Source organism: Coregonus clupeaformis, unplaced genomic scaffold (genome assembly GCF_020615455.1).
Source record: "Coregonus clupeaformis isolate EN_2021a unplaced genomic scaffold, ASM2061545v1 scaf3709, whole genome shotgun sequence".
NCBI classification, from domain to species: domain Eukaryota; kingdom Metazoa; phylum Chordata; class Actinopteri; order Salmoniformes; family Salmonidae; genus Coregonus; species Coregonus clupeaformis.
This window is the reverse complement of record NW_025537163.1, coordinates 11,703-18,565: the sequence shown is the minus strand read 5'-3', so window position 1 is coordinate 18,565 and position 6,863 is coordinate 11,703. Positions and strand designations below refer to the sequence as shown.

The following is a 6,863-nucleotide window of genomic DNA, read 5'->3' as shown; positions in this document are numbered from 1 at the left end:
CTAACTGTACTGTAGCAGCTAAATACAATATATTTGTGCTAGCTAGCCAACGTTTAATTATTGCTGCGTTATGAAAGGAACTAGACACGGACACGAATTATCTGTTTAGTGTGTTAACACACTATTGGTAGTTTGTTGTAACCAAGTATTGGTGCTAAACTGTGTGTTATTGGATGCTAGCATACTAGTTAGCTATGGTGTCATAGTTAGGCATCGTGGGCTGTTGTGGGTAGTTATTGTAGGTTAGCATTGTTTTCGGCGGTGCCGGTGTAGCACGGCTAGCTAGCTAGCCGCTTTTTCAAACTAAGTCAACACAGTAGCCATTGCTAGCTAGCCAACACGACCAGCTAACTGTACTGTAGCAGCTAAATACAATATATTTGTGCTAGCTAGCCAACGTTTAATTATTGCTGCGTTATGAAAGGAACTAGACACGGACACGAATTATCTGTTTAGTGTGTTAACACACTATTGGTAGTTTGTTGTAACCAAGTATTGGTGCTAAACTGTGTGTTATTGGATGCTAGCATACTAGTTAGCTATGGTGTCATAGTTAGGCATCGTGGGCTGTTGTGGGTAGTTATTGTAGGTTAGCATTGTTTTCGGTGGTGCCGGGTGTAGCACGAAGCTAGCTAGCTAAAAAAAAAAAAAAAAAATAAAAAAAATTGTAAAGTGGTTATCCCACTGGCTATAGGGTGAATGCACAAATTTGTAAGTCGCTCTGGATAAGAGCGTCTGCTAAATGATGTAAATGTGCCCTTGAGCAAGGCACTTAACCCTAATTGCTCCTGTAAGTCGCTCTGGATAAGAGCGTCTGCTAAATGACTAAAATGTAAATGTAAATGTAAATGTTACTTAGCACTATCATGTTTTTTCCATTTAAAGCCAAAGTGATGATATTGGTTGTTCAGTTCAGATAATGTTATTTGTAGAGTTTACAGTACTATACTTTTATAACAGTATATATCTTTGAAGGTGTTAAGATTGCTTACTGTGCTTACTGTGAAAAGATTGCTATTGTGATTGCAGTTGCATAAGGTTTGCACTGATCGGTTAGCCTAATAAGCTAACCGGATACTGCATTAGTAAGAACATGAGCACGATATGACTAAAGGCAGACTAATACCATTTGATATATCCTTATTCAATTCAAATCAAGTATTAGTCTTTTCTGTATTTGTCTCGCTGACTTTTTGTCATCCAATGTAGATGTTTTCTAGTTGAGGAGCACATGGGCAATTGAAGAGCATGTCAAAACGAAGAGCCAGACTTAGTCCTGAGGCTGAGGCTATTCATTTTATTATTTCTGGAAGTGACAAGCCTTGTTATAAAGTCAAATGGATCAATGACTATAAAGGTATGTTATACACACACGCTACACTTATTGGGTCATACCATATTGGGATGTCATTTGAAACACATTCAATTCTTACACAAGTGAAAAAATCACTGCGTACCGCTGCATTAGACACATACGGCTTTAACATCCAATTTCAGAAGTTATGTTGTGATTCTTTTGCAAGCAGTTGGGGGATGGGGAAAAATATTCAAGATTTATGAACTACACCTCCCAACTTCTATTAGAATGTGTGATATTGGTGGTAATTTCCTTGGCCAGTCGGCAGACCGTTCGTGCTATGTGTGAAAGCCGGTAATGTGATTTAAATTCAATTTTTTTTTTAAACATTTGATCATAACAACCCCATCAATAAACGGAATGTAGAAGCATTTAAATGATAAAAATGTACAATACATGTGAATGATGCGTATCAGCGCGTAGAACAAATACGGCACCATTCAAGTTAACAGCGAAAATGCACCGCCGAGTAGACCTACAGACAGAGAATCATGTTCACAACACGAGTGGGTGCGTAATCCCTGCCTGTGTGATTTGGGACTTTTTTGTGTACGCTAATGTCCTTAAATACAAAGTCTGCAATAAAGCGGTCTAAAGCGGGGAGTCAAAGGCAGACTCAGCGGTGCAAGTCGGTGCATCGCAGTGCTAACTGTGCCACTAGATCCTGGTTCGTATCCAGGCTCTGTCGCAGCCGGCCGCGACCGGGAGACTCATGCGGCGGCGCACAATTGGCCCAGCTTCGTCCAGGGTAGGGGAGGGAATGGCCGGTAGGGATGTAGCTCAGTTGATAGAGCATGGCGTTTGCAACGCCAGGGTTGTGGGTTCGATTCCCACGGGGGGCCAGTATAAAAATATATATATGTATTCACTAACTGTAAGTCGCTCTGGATAAGAGCGTCTGCTAAATGACTAAAATGTAAATGTAAGTCACTGCAGGTCTAGCGGTGATAACTGCTGGAACCTTACCTGGGATCACATCTCTTTTGCTTTAACGCCATTGTTTCGGCTTTTCCGTTTTTAGCTGTAGATCTGTCATTAAATCCAACATAAAATACGTCTCCTCGTGATTTCATAGTTTTCAGACAAAATGTATTTTGAATGTTGACACCTTTTTGGGTCCTTACCAGTTTGCACCCCTGCAATGGATATTTCCCCTAAATATTAAATCATACACATTGATAAGCAGGCTAAATGGGTCTGATAAACTGCAATTCATTAACCTAATTTGAACTGTATTACTTGATACTAAGTTCTTAACTTTGTTACATCAGCACGTGGTGTATTTGCCTCAGCACCAATTGAAAAGGGATCATTTGTCCTCGAGTACCGTGGGGAGTTTATATCGCAATATGAACGGGACAAGAGGCAGGGAAGTATACGGAAAAGCAAAATGCTTTCTTGTTTGATTTTGAATGGAACAATGGCTCATGGTGGTAAGTAAAACCCTATAAGACATCAGTTAATCTCTATATGTTTATATGTTTTGTGGAGAAAACGTAAATCTGTTTCCTTCTTCAATTTTAGCATAGATGCATCCTGCGAAGATGGTTCACTGGGGAGGCTGGTAAATGATGCCCACAGGTCCCCAAATTGCTAAATGAAAAAGATGATAGTCCAATGTAAACCTCATCTTTGCTTGTTTGCTATTGAAAACATCCAAGCAGAGAGTGAAATAACCTATGATTATGGATAATCTCAGTGGCCATGACGTGCTCTGGTAAGTAAATCTGCTTTGATATATTATAATGTATAGGATCTGTCAAAGAATTATAAAATATATAAATACATGTCCCTTCTTGCATGTATGTTGTCACCGCTTTATATATATATACAGTTGAAGTCGGAAGTTTACATACACCTTAGCCAAATACATTTAAACTCAGTTTTTCACAATTCCTGACATTTAATCCAAGTAAAAATTCCCTGTTTTAGGTCAGTTAGGATCACCACTTTATTTTAAGAATGTGAAATGTCAGAATAATAATAGAGAGAATTATTTATTTAAGCTTTTATTTATTTCATCACATTCCCAGTGGGTCAGAAGTTTACATACACATACACAATTAGTATTTGGTAGCATTGCCTTTAAATTGTTTAACTTGGGTCAAACGTTTCGGGGTAGCCTTCCACAAGCTTCCCACAATAAGTTGGGTGAATTTTGGCCGATTCCTCCTGACAGAGCTGGTGTAACTGAGTCAGGTTTGTAGGCCTCCTTGCTCGCACACGCTTTTTCAGTTCTGCCCACACATTTTCTATAGGATTGAGGTCAGGGCTTTTTGATGGCCACTCCAAAACCTTGACTTTGTTGTCCTTAAGCCATTTTGCCACAACTTTGGAAGTATGCTTGGGGTCATTGTCCATTTGGAAGACCCATTTTCAACCAAGCTTTAACTTCCTGACTGATGTCTTGAGATGTTGCTTCAATATATCCACATAATTTTCCTTCCTCATGATGCCATCTATTTTGTTAAGCGCACCAGTCCCTCCTGCAGCAAAAACAACCCCACAGCATGATGCTGCCACCCCATGCTTCACGGTTGGGATGGTGTTCTTCGGCTTGCAAGCCTACCCCCTTTTTCCTCCAAACATATTGATGGTCATTAAGGCCAAACAGTTCTATTTTGTTTCATCAGACCAGAGGACATTTCTCCAAAAAGTACGATCCTTGTCCCCATGTGCAGTTGCAAACCACAGTCTGGCTTTTATGGCGGTTTTGAAGCAGTGGCTTCTTCCTTGCTGAGCGGCCTTTCAGGTTATGTCGATATAGGACTTGTTTTACTGTGGATATAGATACTTTTGTACCTGTTTCCTCCAGCATCATCACAAGGTCCTTTGCTGTTGTTCTGGGATTGATTTGCACCTTTCGCACCAAAGTACATTCATCTCTAGGAGACAGAACGCGTCTCCTTCCTGAGCGGTATGACGGCTTCGTGGTCCCATGGTGTTTATACTTGCGTACTATTGTTTGTAGAGATGAACGTGGTACCTTCAGGCGTTTGGAAATTGCTCCCAAGGATGAACCAGACTTGTGGAGGTCTACAAATTTTTTTCTGAGGTCTTGGCTGATTTCTTTTGATTTTCCCATGATGTCAAGCAAAGAGGCACTGAGTTTGAAGGTAGGCCTTGAAATAGATCCACAGGTACACCTCTCCAATTGACTCAAATGATGTCAATTAACCTATCAGAAGCTTCTAAAGCCATGACATCATTTTCTGGAATTTTCCAAGCTGTTTAAAGGCACAGTCAACTTAGTGTATGTAAACTTCTGACCCACTGGAATTGTGATACAGTGAATTATAAGTGAAAAAAATCTGTCTGTAAACAATTGTTGAAAAAAATTACTTGTATCATGCACAAAGTAGATGTCCTAACCAACTTGCCAAAACTATAGTTTGTTAACAAGAAATTTGTGGAGTGGTTGAAAAACGAGTTATAATGACTCCAACCTAAGTGTATGTAAACTACCAACTTCAACTGTATACACTGATTAAATAGAGTATAATACAGAATATTTCTTGTTGTGTTTCGTTGCAGACACCAAGTGACAAGATCCCAGCTCAACCTTCAGCAGACCCAGAAGTGAGACAGAGATCCACTTCATCCTTCCAACAGGTTATTACACATTTATTGTACATCTTTTCTATTTAAATTAAATTGATGTCTCAGTTCATTCCTATATATGAATTAAATGGCTTTTTACTGTATTACAACCAACCTTTTGTGTAAGATGTTCACAAAATCAACATTCCCATAACTTGTTTCGATATCATAGTGTAAACAAAATTAGCCCGACCATTTGACAGAACTAACCGTCCCTCAAAACATAAAATGAATCTTTATTCTCTCTAATGCCTATGTTTTTGTGTTTTTGGGGCAATGTTTTTGCCCATTTTAACATATTTCTTATCAATTTGCGTGATTTAATTTATATGGCAGTTGATCCATTTACATTACCCATGGGGACCCATGGGGACCCATGGGGACCCATGGGGCGGCACACAATTGGCTTAGCGTCGTCCAGGGTAGGGGAGGGAATGGCCGGCAGGGATGTAGCTCAGTTGGTGGAGCATGGCGTTTGCAACGCCAGGGTTGTGGGTTTGATTCCCACAGGGGGCCAGTATGAATGAAAAATTATGTATGTACTCACTGACTGTAAGTCGCTCTGGATAAGAGCGTCTGCTAAATGACTAAATGTTAAATGTAAATGTAATTACTTTTAAGCTTGTGAGCGTTCTTTGACAACAAAAGGATAACTCAAAGTCAGGAACCTTGACTCTAGATGTCACGGTTCCCTCAGACAGAACCCAGAAGCAGACCAGGACAAGGAGAGTTGAACGAAGGTGAGGGTTTATTACAGATTCAAAAAAAGGTGCAGAATAATCCAGGGACAGAGCGGGCGGCGTGGATGAGTTGTTGAGGGTGCAGTTGTTGGTCCAGTGATGGCTCGGCAGCCGCCGACCATCAGGCAGAGGTAGGGTGAAGGTTCCGGACGAGTGACTGCAGATGGGACAAAAACGGAGGTAAGTAAACCAAAAACCAACAAGGTACAAAACAACAAAACTAACGCTAGACGCTCTAGGACTGATACTCTGACAAAACCTACTGTTCATGGCTAACGATCCGGCAGGAACTGGATGTTCGGCCAGAGCCTAAGAAGGGTGATGATCAGGACCAGGTGTGCAGATTGCTGATGGGATGCAGGTGCGGAAAACAAGAGCGCTCCCCGGAGCGTTCCCGAACCCTCGGGAAACTGGAGATTACGAACAGGAAAAACTAGTCACCAGACAGGACCCGACTCAGACAGCCGGGATCGTTACAGTACCCCCCTCCGACGAACGCCACCGGGCGGACTCCCGGAGCGCCAGGATGGAGGCGGTAGAAGTCACTGATGAGGTCCGCATCTAGGACCTGTCGCCGCGGAATCCAACTCCTCTCCTCAGGGCCATACCCCTCCCAGTCCACGAGATACTGGAAACCCCGGCCCCGCCGTCTGGAATCCATGATGCGACGCACCGTGTAGGCAGGACCACCTCCGATCATCCGAGGAGGAGGAGGAGGAGGCGGAGGAGGCAACAGAGGACTGAGGAAGACAGGCTTGAGGCAGGAGACATGAAAGGTGGGATGGACTCTGAGCGTCCCTCGGTAGTTTGAGTCGAACTGCCACTGGATTGATCACCTTCTCCACCACAAACGGACCAATGAACTTCGGTAACAACTTCCTAGACTCAGTCCGTAACGGAAGATCCCGTGTGGCCAACCAAACCCTATCTCCGATGGTATAGGTGGGGCGGGGATCCGGCGACGATTCGCCTGGAGCTGATACCGGTCCGAAACTCTAAGGAGTGCCTTTCTGGCCCGATGCCAGGTCCGGTGGCAACGACGAATATGGGCCTGAACAGAAGGCACTGAGAGCTCCTTCTCCTGAGAAGGAAACAGGGGAGGTTGGTAGCCATACAGGCACTGGAAGGGAGACATCCCAGTGGCAGATGTAGGGAGAGTATTGTGG

At 42.7% G+C, this 6,863-nt stretch overlaps 1 long non-coding RNA gene across 1 annotated transcript; it reads left to right on the top strand.

Annotated features, from left to right (window-relative positions):
- The first annotated feature begins 2,725 nt into the window (after positions 1-2,725).
- On the top strand, positions 2,726-4,931 carry LOC123490353. The gene is made up of 3 exons (XR_006660915.1): positions 2,726-2,790; positions 2,882-3,074; positions 4,892-4,931. It is a non-coding gene; the product is annotated as an uncharacterized LOC123490353 (long non-coding RNA).
- The last annotated feature ends 1,932 nt before the right edge of the window (positions 4,932-6,863 follow it).